The sequence below is a fragment of the Pseudophryne corroboree genome, chromosome 2 (genome assembly GCF_028390025.1).
Source record: "Pseudophryne corroboree isolate aPseCor3 chromosome 2, aPseCor3.hap2, whole genome shotgun sequence".
NCBI lineage: Eukaryota > Metazoa > Chordata > Amphibia > Anura > Myobatrachidae > Pseudophryne > Pseudophryne corroboree.
Genome location: NC_086445.1, coordinates 969,340,643 through 969,358,379, shown reverse-complemented (window position 1 = coordinate 969,358,379; position 17,737 = coordinate 969,340,643).

Genomic DNA, 17,737 nt, shown 5'->3' with positions numbered 1-17,737 from the left:
GTTTAGACTAGAGCAGATTTTCATGAAAACTGCTACAAAACCCCTTTAATACATATGAGTGAAACTAAAATAACGTGAAAAGGGTGTGAAAACAAGATTCTACTGCTGCACTTGTTAATTCAGATGACAGAGTTAATATACTGTATATGGGTGGGGGCACTGTAATAAAAGAGAAAAATACAGATTAATACTTATATTGAACATAACCAGTAAGGGTCCAAGAGCTAGGGCCACTAAGCCTGGTTATTATTATCCTCTCTACTTTTCTTTAGAATAAAATACATAAAACACAGCATGTAAACTAAACATGTTAAATGGGAGGCTAATACGATTACATTTCTGAAAGAGTAAGCTAAGGATCCAAACAAGAAACTTTGCATTTCCAAGTGTTACGTAGAACATATAAAGTTCAGTATATACTGTAAAAATATTTTACTAGAAGTTAATTTCAGATATGGATTTGTTTAATTCGTTTTCACATAATACTTTAATAACATACTTCTAAGTAGTACTGTATGAATACTTTTTGTAATAATACCGCTTATAGAATTTCAGTTTATGTTTCTTGACGTTAAAAAAAAATACCTTTTGAAGAAGAGTTTATTTTCTATTTTCACTTGCTGAAACTTCAAAGTGTTATAGAGGAAATTACTTATTATTACTAATTGTGGGGCAGATGTATTAATCCTGGAGAAGTGATAAAGCAGTGATAAGTGGAAGGTGATAACACTCCAGCCAATCATTATGGATTTGAAGAATTACAGGAGCTTATTGGCTGGTGCATTATCCCCTTCCACTTATCACTACTTTATCACTTCTCCGGGCATAATACATCTGTCCCACTGTACAGATGGAGCCACGCTAATCGTGCACCCATCGCCGGGTTCGGGGTGTGCGTGCGAACGTGATGCGCCCCATTCACCAGAATGGGAACATCTCAGTGCGCTCCCGGCGTGACCAGGTGGACGGATCGCCTAGTCATGCCGGGAGTGCTCGTATGTGACGGAGCTGCTTCAGATGAGCGCGACACCAACTGTATATAAATATCCTTCATGGAATCTGTAATTTTTTGTGACTCGCAAGCACAATTTAAAGGAAAAGACCTCAAAAGACATGCTGTATTATATACTGTATTACACTCTCCTACACGAAACTAACAACTACAGGGATTCAAGAGAGTCTGGAGATACTTAACCCTATCCTGTCATCTCTGTGATGATTTTTATGATTTTTCTGCCTCTTATCTGGTGATTGAGACTTTAAAAAATCTTATTAACTTTGGTAGGAAAGCCAAGACACTTTTATAGTCCTGCTTGGCACTATGGCCTGGATTTATCAATCATTGGAGAGAGATAAATTGCACCGTGATAAAGTACCAACCAATCAGCTCCTAACTGTCATTTTTCAAACACAGTCTGTTAGGCAGTTTGGAGCTGATTTTTTGTTAAATTTAAAACATCCACAGGTTCCTCTTCTGCCTAGCTGGGCTTTAATCAAAATTCCAGTGCAGTTATCAAAGCTCCTCCCACATGTGCTAACGTATGTAGTATATTCTTTTTTCTGACAAAGGGGGAGATTTACCAAGCTTGGGGAGAGATAAAGCGTAGAGAGATAAAGGGCCTGATTCAGAGTGGGACGCAGGTATTGTGTCCCACGTAGATTCGCGATGCGGGGGTGCTGCAGGTGGGGGAGGAGTGGGTGCGGTGGTGCCGTGGGTGGGAGAGGGGTGGGTGCAGGGGTGCTGCAGATGGGAGAGGGGGTCCGGAGCCACTACGGGTGGTAGAGGGGGGAGTGGGGGTGCCGCGGGTGGGGCCTGGAGGTACTGCGAGTGGGGGAGGGGCGGGTAATGCTTCTCCTGCTTCTCCTCCTGGTAGCAGCTAAGCTGCTGTCTTCCATTTGGCAGTGGCTCTTCCAGAGACTCGCACAGCAGCCAAGCAGCCAGTCCCTATTTTTAGCACCGGTGTCCCAACGCGCCGCATTACAGGGAAGAAAATGCACTCAAGAAACTACAGCTCCCAGCAGGCTTTAGCGCCGGAATGCTTCGGTGCTAAGGGCTGCTGGGAGCTGTAGTTTATTTAGTGCGTCTACTTCCCTGTAATGCGGTGCGTTGGGACACCGGCGCTAACAATAGTGACTGGCTGGCAGAACTGACTGACTCGCTGAATCAATGTAACAGGTGAGAGTGCTGTGCAGTGTCAGTGACACTGCACACCCACTGCACTGCACAGCACTGTCACCTTTTACATTGATTCAGCGTCCAGACATTACCCCTGGCGATATCACCCACTCTATCCGTTACATTAGCCATCTTGGGGCCTCCAGGCCGGCAGCCCAGGTGCTGTGTTGCAGAGTCAGGGCCTCTGGGGATCTGGGCGCGGCTGTGGTGGGGAGGCACTTCTGTGACTTCACTCACAGGATAGGTTCTGGGGGTCAGAGAGTATGCGGTGCAGGGAGGGCTATGAAAACTAGAGATGAGCGGATTTGGTTTTACTCGGTTTTACTCGGTTCTCAAAACCGAATCTTATTGGCTATCCAAAACACGTGACATCCGTGAGCCAATAAGATTCGGTTTTGAGAACCGAGTAAAACCGAGTAAAACCGAATCCGCTCATCTCTAATGAAAACCTTCCGATGCGCCGCTTTCATACACATCTATGCTGGTGGCTGCAGCAGCTTTTATTCCTCCTGTGCCGTAGCTAGGGAGTGGGGATTGTTGATGCCGGAGGGGGCAGGTGGACTGGCAGCAGGACATAGGATACTGCAGTGAAAGGATTTTTTTTTCCTATCTTCAGCGCAGAGACTTGCTGCAGATGCAGGTGGAGGACATGTACCTTTTTGGCAGGTAAAGTACCTTTTTTATGGTCTGTACCGATTTTTGGCTCTCCAAACTTCCATTGAAAGTATAGGTAAAGGGGCGTGGTCATGTCAATTTGCCCATGGTCATGCCCCCTTTTCGAATTTGTAGCGATTTTTATGTGTAAATTGTTGGAGGGTATGTTGCTGCAAATGCAGTGGGCCTATTTTGGGGTGTGGACCTGGAGCTGCAGCTCCATCAGCCCCATTGTCAATCCTGCTCAGGGAACACACAGCAGCCAAAGGGCAGAGCCTCCCATTGGATGTAACCCGTGTGGGAGGGCATTTCTCGCTTAATCAGCTGTGGACTAGGTGTGATAGACCTGCTGCTAACCCAATGAGAGCTCCTAATCACACCCAGCATTAGCCACACAGTCACAGAGTGACAGATCTGGGCTATTATATAGGAGATGAACACTATCAGGAACACTGGGTTGTACAACCCCATGCTTAATATGCCCCTAAGCCAGTGTCGGACTGGGGCATGAAGGGCCCACCAGGGGAATGCAGTGATAGGGGCCCATACTTAAGGGTGTGGCCAGCCTATAAAAGGGGTGTGGCCAGCCTCCACAGAGGCTTGAAATACACAATAGACTAGTGCAGTGTAATGCGACATATCTACCATGTATAATACAAGTGCACAGTCTGGAAGCTGATCCCTAGAGGAAGGAGTGGGCACTCGGGCAGTGGGGCCTACCGGTGGTTTCCCTGGTACCCCTGTGGGCCAGCCCGACCCTGCCCTAAGCAGAGGCATAACTGTGGGAGGACACGGAGTCAGCTACCCTTGGGCCCCTGCTTTGTAGAGAGGCACCTCTCCTCCCATTCCATGTTTAGCGACACCATTCAATTAAGTTAATTGACAGCCACTGCTATCTCTTCTGTGGCCGACTCCCCTCCCCCCCACTAGTCCCTGCACCTTACAAGTCACACCCTCTTTATAATAGATGCACATTTTAAAGTGTCATACCCAGAATTAGAACCCACAATCTATTAAACTGGAAGCAGACACCTTACTGATGGAGCAAAGAGGGAGATGATATTAACCTATGTCCAGGGCGCATACAAAACATTCAATATAAAAAATGCATCCCTTATTATTGGAGATGAATGATTTCCTTCAAATGAAGATTAGGAATGTCTCTGTTCAGAAAATTCTTCTTCTAATGGAGAAGACTGTTGTGAATAGAGACATCCCCAATCTCCATAAGATATTCCCATCTCCATCGAGTCTGTTGCAAAGATACCTTTACGGGACTTTCCATTCCACTCCCAGTGTGAGTTCCGGGTACGCCCAACCATCTGAGAATTTGGGTTTAATCCTAAAAGAAATACAGATGTTTATAAAGATACCTTTATGGGTTTCCACTCACTTGCTTCTGTGTGTGTGGGGTACGCCCTTTATTTGAAAGTTCTGTGGAAATAATCTTATCTATACGAAACTGTTCTACACATGTATTCTTTTATTGTTTTATATCCCTCTGCATGAATTTGGGAGAAATCTACGACACATTAGAAGAAGAATTTTCTGAACAGTGACATTCATAATCTTCATTTGAAGGAAATCATTCATCTCCAACAATAAGGGATGCATTTTTTATATTGAATGTTTTGTATGCTCCCCTGGACAAATATCATCTCCCTCTTTGCTGCATATTGTTTTAGTAAAAACTGTGATTTTTTCGTTGATATTGTCAACTTTGCACCAAATAGGTGAACATTCACAATTCCTTTTTTTCCACCTTACTGATGGAGCTATTTGCTTCTGTATAGGAAGCATGAAACCCCGCCGGACGCCAGCTCCCGCAGCTCCAACACGCGGTCTTCTCCTCTCCTTACAAACAGATATAAAGTACGTTTTTACACTGTTCTGGTTTGTTTTGTGTCACTTGCATACAGCCTTGATAAAAGCGCCCTGCACGGCGCTGAAACGTTGGCCAGTTATGCCACTTGCCAGTTATGCCACTTGTTTGATTTTTTTTGCTCAATACACGTGTTTTCATCAAGTCCTTGGAGTGCCGCCTGTTCTTTCAGCATTGAGAGTGGGTTGAGGAACACCCCTCTCTAGAAGAACATGGGGGGTAATTCCAAGTTGATTGCAGCAGGAATTTTTTTAGCAATTGGGCAAAACCATGTGCACTGCAGGGGAGGCAGATATAACATGTGCAGAGAGAGATAGATTTGGGTGGGGTGTGTTCAATCTGCAATCTAAATTGCAGTGTAAAAATAAAGCATCCAGTATTGACCCTGCACAGAAATAAAATAACCCACCCAAATCTAACTCTCTCTGCAAATGTTATATCTGCCCCCCCTGCAGTGCACATGGTTTTGCCCAATTGCTAACTTTCTTGCTACTGCGATCAACTCAGAATTACCCCCATCATTTCTATACATCTCACAGTGGGAAGGCACCGGGGCAACTGTCTACGTATTGGGAGTGCCGACCATACCAGTCTTGTATATATATATATATATATATATATATATATATATTATATAATCCAAAACTCCAGCACTCCTTTATGCTATGTCTGCACTCCTGCAGCTTCTAATCCTTACTTGTGTGTCTTCCTCTGGTGATTAAGACAGTATAATACATAGCGATGGCAGGCGGCAGTCCAAGATTTTCATTCAGTGAAAAAACATAGTGTTTATTGCTTCAACATTTCGGGGTACGTATCATGATGATGGGGTTACGTACCCCGAAACATTGAAGCAATAAACACTATGTTTTTTCACTGAATGAAAATCTTGGAGTACCGGCGCTGTATATAACTAACCCCTTCTTTCTAAGCACACATTCCCTTTCTATAATTCACCCAGACATTTTTTACTCCTGAAGAAGTCCCCTTGGATGAAACGTGTAGGGTTTATCATTTATTGTACACTATCTCTTTGCTTCGAGTATCCTCCCTTGAGCTCACACCGTCAAGGTGAGGAGGATATTTCATTATACCATCTTAATCAATTTTGGTATGTGTCCAATCGATTGTATTGTCATTTTAACAAATTTGTCATGTTATGTCAAAATATAACTATGGATTAAAAAACTCTTTGTAAGACTTTGTTACTAAATTGTATTTTTGTCGCGTGATTATTCCTTTGGTGAGAGGGTTTCTCTGTAGGCCCCAGTTGGGAGGTCCCTAAGAGGAAAATAATCCAAGAGAAACTTCGACCACGATTCTTGAATTGAATAATTTTTAATCAGCACCTAATGGTTTAGCGCACTCTGTTTCCTTTGTATATTTCTATGTTTAAGATCCTACTAGCAGGGGACCTTTCAGTAGTGCTGCTCATTGTCAGCGCAGGAAGGGTATTTTTTCTGTTTTATATATATATATATATAGAGAGAGATACATATAGTTATATATAGAGATAAAGAAATAATACTGCGCCACGTGTGGAACAGCCAGGCATCTCAGAAGTTTTTTTGGGTATATTATAAATTACTATACATATATGTTGACACTCCCCAAATAATATATAGGGCATCTGCTATCCCCCAAAAATGCAGGGATGGTAAATCCCTGTAGCAAATGGATCTAGCAAAACGGGGGATGGGGAGGATAAAAGCGACCAATGGTGTCTAAAATGATGTCATAAACCCACTTTTTGTTATTAAAAGTTGAAACAATTTAATGACAGTATTCTAAGATAATACATTAATACACAAATTAAAAAATGGGATAAAAGTACATAAAAGTAAAGTGCAAATAATTTAAAAGAGGTAAGTATCTTATCTGGATAGAGGTCAGTACAGGTTGTCCAACGCGCTTCGTCTAGTAGGTGCTATGGTTGGGGGAGTGGCGGGTGCGTGGGGTGCTGAAGGCTGGGGAGGGGCAGTTGAAGGGGGCATGGGTGGGGGAGGGGCTGTCACAGTGGTGATATATAGATATATATATATTTATGTGTATATATATATATATATAAACATATATACAGTATATATATTATATATACATATATATTACATATATTTATCTATAAATGGAGGGGGACATCAATATTTATCTTGCCTCCAGGCATCTGGGATGAATTTACGCCACTGCCCCTAAGTGAGAGATGTATCAAAGAGGACAGGTGTATAAGTATGTATATTAAAAAAAAATATATTAAATTGTAGCTATCATTTTATATAATGTACCAGAGGATTGATTGGATGATATGGTCAGCACCTCCACTTGTCCTCGAGAGGGTTCAATAACTCTCCCCCTATGAACCAAAGTCAGTGCATCAAACTGAAGGTTTTATTTGAATGTCTGGCACTGGTCTGAAAGCACCACTGCTGGTCTGAAAGCACCACTGCTCGCAACTCAGTGTCTAACATGTCAGTGCTGGGCTGGTAAAGAAAGATAGGAAAAGAGCAAAAAATCTTGGTGACAATAAACCGTTCTTATCTTAAACAATTATCTCTCCTTTATACATAAGTCACGTTTCATGTAACATGCACATTAAAAAAAAGTATTTCTTGTCGAGCAAATTCTATTTCACGTATCTTGAGCAGTAAACGTCTACTGCACAGGACACAGGGAATGTCTTTCACGGACACAAGTCACACACCCACAAGCTAGAGAATATATTTTCTTCGAAACGCATATCCATTCATTTAGCATGGATACTCATTTATTTACATTGTCATGCTATAGCAGAAAAATAGAAAACAGACGACAGTTTCATTATATCTGTGTCTCCGGTCTGCTAATCTCCTTATCCCGAGTTATATCAAAATCAATCTCTAAACTGCCTCACAGATAAGACTTTATTCAGTCAACAGCAATTTTGCTATGTAAAGGTACAGTCACTCGCTTCTGTTCATCTTACAGATAATGACATTTCTCCTTCACCAGTGATTTCTGTTGCAGGAAATTACATATTGTCCCCAGAATGAATCTAGATAGTGTATAGCTTGTCTCTAGTAACAAGTGCAAATAATACATTTTAACAACAGCCCTGCTATAAGTTTTCTATAGCTTTTCACTCCTTAAATAAGAGCCCCTCCTCAAATAAAAGTGTCTTCCAAGAAGTTGTTTGTTATTGTTGCCATGAGATACAACGAGCGATCTCCTGTACAAATAAAAGGAGAACAGAAGGCAAATTATGCTTGTCCGAGGTTAAACCATGAAGCTATGGGCTGGATTGTGTGGTGGTCACATGGGATATTTTTATCCGGTTTAAGTGGGTGGCATTGCAGTTTGGTGTATTTCAAGTTTTGGGGTCACATGGTTAAGTTATCTTTGAGAAGAATTTACCCTCCCTATCACCCTTTTAGTTTTAGTTTGTTTGGTTATTGCCTATTTACTGCTTGCGGGAAAGAACAGCACGTCATTCATCTTGGATGCAGTTGATCTGTTTTTGGGTGCACTGAAGGCTGAAGCACGCTACCGGGTGCAGCACTACACCTTACCGGGTGATTTCTTATGTTGTAAGATCGAGTTGGATACGCGTTAGTTTTGAGTTGTAGGTACCCATAGGGCTGACTCCGCACATAAAGCATGATTGTGTGTTAGTGTTGGTGCATTGCTGGGCTATAATTATGATTGGCCATCCTTTCTTGCCACCATACAGACTTTAACAGGTTGATCAAAGCATTGGAATATGTGTGAGTGCCAGCATGTGACTTGTCAACTCGTGAATATGTTAGTGAGGGTAGTTGCATGGGACAAGACATGATGTAAGGAAGCATTTCTATTGTGGTTGCACATCCATAAAATTGTACATACATCTCTGCAGTCCAGTGTCAGTGCTGTAACAGCAGTGGAAATTACAGGGAAAATGGCTCAATGGACATTTTCCCTGAGATTTGTGGAACATGGCATGGACGACAAGTTCCCAGAGTCCAGCGCATATGTATAGACTCTTGCACAATGCCAGAGAGTGCTGTGCTATAGAGAGGAAGGCACTTGTATGGAGCCTGCACATGGGCCATCTCCTCTCTTAAAACATCCCTGTGAGGATGGGAATAAAGGCAAGCAGGAAGCTTAAAACTGAATTATATAGTAGAAAGGGCTTGGTATTGGGATCCCAGCACTTAGGATGTTGGTAGTCAGAATAACGACAGTGGCTCAGGATCCCGACACCTGCTAGGTAAGTAAGCTGCACCTAATCTCGCACCTGCCTACCCTCCTTACCCACAGCCTGAACCTCACCTTCCCCATCCCCCCAGCCTAACCCTAACCCTTCCTGGTGGTGCCTAACCTTAACCTCACCCACCCACAGCCTAAACCTAACCCTCTCTGCCCTGCAGCCTAACCCTAACCATCCTCAGTGGCACCTAACCCTAACCTTCCCTCCACACAGCCTAACCCTAACCCTCCCCCGCTGTTTAACCCTTACCCTCCTCCTGTAGACTAAACCTAGTCTCCTCCACCCCTCGCGGCTTACCTCTCAGAAGTGCCGGTAGTAGAAAATAATTTTTGAATTATCATATTTTACAGGCTTGAAGGCACATGGAGTCTAAAAGATTCTGAGAGGTACGTGGAAGAGAGGAGCTCAACAGCAGTCATCAGCAGGTCCTCTTTTGTGATGTTGGACTGTACTATTTTCTGTAATTCCTTCTGGACTTCTTGATAAGCCTGAAGGTTTACCCCCCCCCCCTGTGTTACCTTCTTACTTAAGATAGACACTGGGAGCACCCACTGTAACTATGACCCTCTCAATAGGGTGAGAGTGGAAGCTGTTGCCATGAATTCAGCTACCCCCGTCTCACTAGGCAGGGTGATCTGGTCTAGAGCTACTTCCTGCTACCAGCTAAGAACATCTGTAATGGGCAACAGATAATGCTACAGAGAGTGCACCAGCACATCTAGTGTTGATCTCCCCAGCAGCCATTTCCCAGTGCTGCTGGGGAGATCACCTGAATTCGATGGATAATAAAGGTATTTCAATACAGGTGATTGCAGTCATGCTGGGGAGATCACCTGAATTTGATGGATAATAAAGGTATTGGAATACAGGTGATTGCAGTCATAGATTAAGATGGAAGTCCAGGTAGAGAGCATTTTGTCCTTCCTAGAATGGATCAAGTTGGGAGGTATGGATTGTGCATATTACATTTAAACTAATAGTTTAATAATACCTGAGTACTGTTTATAGCTCCACCTAATTGAGAAACAAATATTTTTTAAAGTTTTCTTGTAGTGGAACAAAGACAACTTAAACAATGTTAAAATTTTGTACTCATTGAAAAATAAAATCTATAATTTATCTTGTCACATGCAGGAATAGAAAAAGCCTCTGTACTACTTACACACTGGGACAGGACTCAGGAGTGCTCTGTGTGTGTCTCTCTATCTCTCTGAAACCTGATACCTCTGTATCTCTACCTGCACTGCATACTGTCCAGCTCGCATTCTGGGTGCCTGGTTCTGCTGCTGCACAAGATGACGTTCACGGGTCACGTTCCGCTTGAGTTGACAATTCTCTCACCAGCAGGTCTTTGAACCTCTGCAGACTTGTGTCTGCCAGAAAGAGTGATACAGCGTAGGCTTTAAACCTAGGATTTAGCAAAGTGGCCAAATTGTAGTGCTCTGATTTTAACAGATTGACCACCCTTGAATCTGGGCAAAGCGAATGAAGGGCTCCATCCACAAATCCAACATACTTTGCAAAATCGCTTCTTCTTAGCACCTCCTTCAATTTCTCCAGCTGCTTCTGCAAAAGCCTGATGAGGGGAATGACCTGACTCAAGCTGTTAGTGTCTGAACCGACTTAATATGTGGAAAGTTCGAAGGGTTGGAGAACCTTGCACAAGATGGAAATCATTCTCCACTGCGCTTGAGTCAGGTGCATTCCCCCTCCTTTGCCTATATCGTAGGTGGATGTATAGGATTAAATGGCCTTTTGCTGCTCCTCCATCCTCTGAAGCATACAGAGTGTTGAATTCCACCTCATTACCACCTCTTGCTTCAGGTGATGGCAGGGTAGGTTCAGGAGTGTTTGCTGGTGCTCCAGTTTCCGGCACGCGGTGGCTGAATGTCGAAAGTGGCCCGCAATTTTTTCGGGCAACCGAGAGCATCTCCTGCTCGCCCCTGTCATTTTTTAAAAAATTCTGCATCACCAAATTTATTGTATGTGCAAAACATGATATGTGCTGGAATTTGTCCAGATGTAATGTACGCACAATATTGGTGGCATTGTCCGATATCACAAATCCAGAGAAGAGTCTAATTGGGGTAAGCCATAGTGCGATGATGTCCCTCAGTTTCCGTAAGAGGTTGTCAGTGGTGTGCTTCTTAAGGAAAGCGGTGATACATAGCGTAGCCTGCCTAGGAATGAGTTGGCATTTGCAAGATGCTGCTACTGGTGCCGCTGCTGTTGTTGTTGCTGCGGGAGGCAATACATCTACCCAGTGGGCTGTCACAGTCATATGGTCCTGAGTCTACCCTGTTCCACTTGTCCACATGTCCGTGGTTAAGTAGACACTGGGTACAACTGCATTTTTTTAGGACACTGAGGACACTTTTTCTGACGTCGCTGTACATTCTCAGTATCGCCTACCTAGTGAAGTTTAACCTAGATAGGAATTGGTACTGGGGACACCCTACCTTATACAATTCTCTATGTCCCACTGAACTAATGGTGGATACTGGATGCATGTCTAACACCAACATACCTGTCAAAGCCTCAGTTATCCGCTTTGCAACAGGATGACTGCTATCATATTTCATCTTCCTCACAAAGGACTGTTGGACAGTCAATTGCTTAGTTGAAGTAGTACAAGTGGTCTTCCGAATTCCCCTCTTGGATGACAATCAACTCCCAGCAGCAACAACAGCAGCAGCAACAGCAGCAGCAGCAGCAGGCGTACCAATCAAGGATCCTCCGGAGGAGTCCAGGTTAGGAGAGGACTCCACAGTCTTGCCAGTGACATGGCCTGCAGGACTACTGACGTTCCTGACTGAGGAGGAAGTTGACGTTGAGGGAGTTGGTGGTGTGACTTGCAGGAGCTTGGGTACAAGAGGAAGAAGGGATTTATGTGTCAGTGGACTGCTTACGCTCTTACCCAAAATTTCACAACTTGACACTGACTTATGATAAATGCGCTGCAGGTGATGTATAAGGGAGGATGTTCCTAGATGGTTAACGTCCTTACCCCTACTTATTACAGATTGACAGAGGCAACACATGGCTTGACACCTGTTGTCCAAATTTGTGGAGAAATAATTCCACACCGAAGAGGTGGCTTTTTTGGTATTTTGCCCAGGCATCACAATGGGCTTCTTCATCTCACGGACAACAGGTGTCTCACCCGGTGCCTGATTTAAACAAACCACATCACCATCAGAATCCTCGTTGTCAACTTCCTCCTCAGCGCCAGCAACACCCATATCCTCATTCTGGTGTATTTCAACAGTGACATCTTCAAATTGAATATCAGAAACTGGACTATGGGTGCTCCTTCCAGCACTTACAGAGGGCATGCAAATGGTGGAAGGAGCCACCTCTTCTCGTACAGTGTTGGGAAGGTCAGGCATCGCAACTGCCGACACACTTGGACTCTCATTGGGGATTTGTGATACCATCTCAGAACGCACAGTTCTTTGCTGTGCTTTTGCCAGCTTAACTCTTTTCATTTTTCTAGTGGGAGTATGAGGGCTTCCATCATCATGTGAAGCTGAACCACTAGTCATGAACATAGGCCAGGGCCTTAGCTGTTCTTTGTCACTCCGTGTCGTAAATGGTGTATTGGCAAGTTTTCGTTTCTCCTTAGACCATTTATATTTATTTTTTGGGTCATTTTACTGAACTTTTGCTTTTTGGATTTGACATGCCCTCTACTATGACATTGGGCATCGGCCTTGGCAGACGACGTTGATGGCATTTCATCGTCTACAGTATGTCATGCATGTGGCAGCATCACTAGGAGAAAGTGGTTCTTGATCTTTCCCTATTTTATCCTCCAACTTTTTGTTCTCCATTATTTATCTGGAGTTATATAACACAATATGTGGCACTGGAGAGCGCACCCCTACACCATACAGGGCAAACCCTGTAAAAATTATATTTGGATTAAATGTTAATAACCCCTTTATTTGGAGTAAATAATATACAGCACAGGACACTACCACTGGTATGATGCAAGACAACACAGCAACACTGTAAGGGACTTATACAGCAGCACTGGACATATGGCAGCAGAGGACACCACCACTGTGACTGGTCACTGGACTGACTGATGCACAGGACACTACCACTGGTCTGATACAGGACAACACAGCGACACTGTAAGGGACTTATTATACAGCAGCACTGGACATATGGCAGCAGAGGACACCACCACTGTGACTGGTCACTGGACTGACTGATGCACAGAACACTACCACTGGTCTAATGCAGGACAACACAGCAACACTGTAATGGACTTATTATACAGCATCACTGGACATATGGCAGCAGAGGACACCACCACCACTGTGACTGGTCACTAGACTGACTGTTGCACAGGACACTACCACTGGTCTGATGCAAGACAACACAGCGACACTGTAAGGGACTTTTTATACATCAGCACTGGACATATGGCAGCAGAGGACATGACCACTGTGACTGATCACTGCACTGACTGATGCACAGGACACTACCACTGGTCTGATGTAGGACAACACAGCGACATTGTAAGGGACTTATTATACAGCAGCACTGGACTGGTCACTGGACTGACTGATGCAGCTAAGACACTACACTGGACTGAGCAGCACAAGACAGCACTATAATCGCCACCCCACTTTCCCGCCCGCACAGACACTGAGGATGGAGACACATCCTCTCACTACAATCTCCAGGACTGGAGTGAAAATGGCGGTGACGCACGGCTCCTTATATGGAATCCAAAACCCGCGAGAATATGACAGCGGGATGATGACGTTTTGCCTCGTTATGGTTTCTGAGTCAGGCGGGAAAACCTGAGCCGGGCTCGGATTCGGGCTCGGGTAGTGAAGTACGGTAGGGTTCGGTTCTCTGAGAACTGAAACCGTCCATCTCTAAATGAAATATAACAATGCCCAATATAAAACATGCATATTAGATATACAAAGGACGCGCACACATAAAACAGGGGCTAAGGAGAATGCTGCTTGTAAGACCTAACAGTCTAGATAGAAGAGTAAAGTAGAGACAACAGATGCTAATAGACAGGAAGGGGGTAATCTCAGGGAGAATAGGCCATAATGAAGGGTTGAGAGGGAGAGGCTACTCATGCAGGTTAAGCAGTTTTATATGTGGGGAGCATAGTAGCAGATGTCTTGGTGGGTAACCTCTAGTGGGTCATCAGTAAGGAAGAGGGGCATGAGTAAGAGGCAGAATGGAGTGGTTAAGCCAGTGTGTATTTCCTGACAAGACCAGAGTTACAGTATACTGTAGAAAGGAGTTGGAATTGAAATCCTGGATGTAAGAGTGGTAACATGTGCAGAGTGGTGCTGTAGATAAGGAGAAGGGGTAGAGGAAGTGAAGTCTGCATTAAGATGTATTGTAAAGGAAAGAAAAGGTAATTTAGGAGAAAGATGCAGTAGTCAAAAGAACTAATAATGTGAAATGTCAGATTTTGGCAATGTTCTGAGTAAAAAAAGCACTGATTATGGCAATGTTTTGTAAGTTGATGTTACAAGACTTCATAAGAGACTGTGGGGTTGATTATGAGTTGGAAGTAAACAAAAAAAGAGCAAATTACTTTGCACCTTGGTAAAACCATGCTGCACTCCGGTTCCAATGTATAGATAGACAGTTAAAAGACAGACAGTCATTAAGTCGACAGTCAAAAGGTTGATGGTCAAAATGTTGAGAAGGTCAAAAGGTCAACACTTTTTTTAGGTTATTTTTTGCTTTTACAAATGTTGCTTCACCCACGTCACAAACTATTAGTAACCTTGTGGTGAGCGAAGCAGAGCGAGCCACTGAGCCTGAAGCATGACGAGCGAAGCGAGTCCACGTGGGGACGTATTTCCACAAATGTGGATATTTTTGTTGTTGTTGACCTTTTGACCCTGTCGACATATGGGGTCAACCGAATGACTGTCTATAGGTTAACTGTCTAACTTCTAAGCCACACTCGCTGCACTGCAGGTGAGGCAGATTTTATATATGCAGAGAGATTTAGATTAGAAATGGATGTGTTCAAAGTTACTCAAATCTAAATTGCAGTGTAAAATTACTGTTGTCCAAAGTTTGTGGGCTACATGCAAAAGCATTCAGTACTGTATTTACCTTGCAAGAAAAGAAAAATATTTTCACCCCTTGCATTGGTATGTTTAGATATAAAGCTACTTGCTTTGCTCCCATCTCAGAATCATGTGTAAAGTGATGAGCTCTGTTTTGGACTTAATGAGCTTGAGATAGCATTGGGATATCCAAGTGTAGGAGTGAAGGTTGCTGAGAAGAGTTTGGTCTTGTGTGAAAAGGGACAGAGAGGTCATGGAGTTAGATCAGCAATATGCAGGGCCAGAGCTACCATTAGGCAGATATAGGCAGTTGCCTAGGGGCGCCGGCTCCTAGAGGGGCACTATTGAGGTCACCAGGACAAGAATTAAGGCCCTTATTCTACTCAGTACTGACAGCAGAAGCAGAATATACAAATAGATGCTGCACTCGTACTTTTACCCTGCTCTTAATTCTATTAATGTATAACATGCCTGGCTGGTTTAGAATTGCAGACAGGCAGCAGTATCCCTCCCCTCTCATCTCTTCCTGCAAGTGATTCACAGATGAAACAAAGAGCTCAACTAGTCTCAGACAGCACAAATCGATCCCAGAGCTGCACACAAGGCAGTGCTATGCTAGCCGCCCTGAAAGGAAGAGAAGACCTGGAGCCACAGAGGGAAGTGAGACAGCAGCAACCCCCAAACTCCATGCTCTGGAAGGGGGCCCCACCTCCCTTCTTCAATGGAGACATCAACCAGTAGTGCTCAGGGGGTTCATGCAATGAGAGAGAACTGCATTACTAATTTTTATGCAGTCAGGTGGGGGGCAATAGCCCAAGGCTATGCCTAGGGTGCCTAGAAACCTTGCACTAACCCTGGCAATATGTAACCCTTTCATTTAGCTCCAGCAAGAGTAGATCATTATAGGAGCCAGGGCAGCCTTGGTGGAGTGTAAAGTGTATAAGCCTAATTGAAGATGGTCACACAGAGAGTTTGTGGAGAGAAAGCAGTACAGTTGGTTGTAGGCAAGACTTACAAGTACTGTAGATTACAGTAGATGCAAATGGGAGCGGAGAAATTGGGCAGTGGCTGCAGAGAGAGGAAGGTCCAAAGATAGCTTCTTAGAATAGGTGAGATAACCAGTTGGCCACTCGGACAATCAGTTGGACTGCATTACCTTACAGTAAGTCTAGGGACTACCAAATAGATTTTTATTTTTTATTTTATGCAAGTTGTCTACCATCCTCGCAAATAAAGCAGACTGTTAAAGTTACATATTGAGCAAAATCATTGCAATGTGTCTCAATGTCATTTTCTTATGCATTCTATGAATTATTAATTTAAACATAACTATTTTTTCATACATCATATGTCAAAATTGTTATAACAAATTTTAGCACTGTGAATTTTTTTTATTTGTATAAAAGCAACAGACCTGACACGGATGAATGACTTAGGAAAAAAATCTTCATTAAAGTTAATAATGCAGACATGACAGTATCTAAAACACATGCCACTTGGTTAATTTATTAATTTAGTTAGTCACAGCTGGAATGTATCAAAATCAGTCACTCTTCAAATTCCTGGAACATTTCTAGCTTAATTTAGCGGGATTGTTTGTTCTAAGACTATTATATCATGCGGTGCGAGCATAAGCTCCAATAAATTGTCAGCTTCTCTTGTTCTTTGTATCGATTGTTGTCCTACAGGTGTCTGACAAATAGGAAAATAGAAGAACACAAAGGAAAGTTTTTCAAGTGACACAGTTGTGAACCGCTAACATCTTCACTGTTTATAGCACCATTATTTGTTTCAGCGCCATTCAAAATGATCCAAAAACATAAATTGTTCAGAAACACAAGAGAGCAAAGTGAGTTGTCTATCATTTGGTATTACAGACATTGACTGGGCAGCCTGTGAAAGAGATGACTGTGTATTTGGAGACATACAACTTGCAGTCTTTGTAACAGTGGGCCTAATTATGCATGGATCGTAGCTGTGCAAAAAATCGTGCATCTATGATCCATTACACTGACATGCAGGAGGACGCCCAGCACAGGGCAAGTCCACCCCGCATGCCAGATCCAGCCCCCACACACACATGCGAAACATTCCATGGTGGCAATGCTTTCGCCTATTTAAGGTAGTCCTCTGCCTATGCAGCCCAGCTGCTAAGGCAGACAGCTACCCGCTATGATTCGCGTGACATCAGGCAACAGCCACGACTCACCCCGCAAACGGTCCGGACACACCTGTGTTGTTCAGACTGCGTCCCCCAACGCTGCTGCGATGCTCCTTAAATGCCACTACAATGCCTTCAGCCTTGTCTAATTTCAGGTCGATCCACCTCCTCAAAATCCACCATTGTTCTAGGAGATAACCCATCAAGATCACTACCCAAAGATAAATCTGATGGGAAACTATTTTGAAGCTCAGGACCAATAGGGCCCTTTAACTTATCATGTCAAAACAACTAAGTCAGAGTCTCTTCAAAATGGCAGGTCTCGTGGTGTGCCGTTATGTGTACTGTACCTATCAAAATTGGTCCAAGGAAGGAAAGCCGGTGAACTGTAGACAGGGTTATGTGTACACAAGGCTCATTGATATGCCTAATCTATCTGGTCCTATCCCCCAGAGTAGCTACTGTTGCACAAATTGCTGAAAAAGTTAATGCTGGCTACAGTGCTGGATTAAACCCTGTGGAGGCCCCTAAGCAGTCAGAATCTCAGGGTCCCGCTCGCCAATTATCTTCTAAT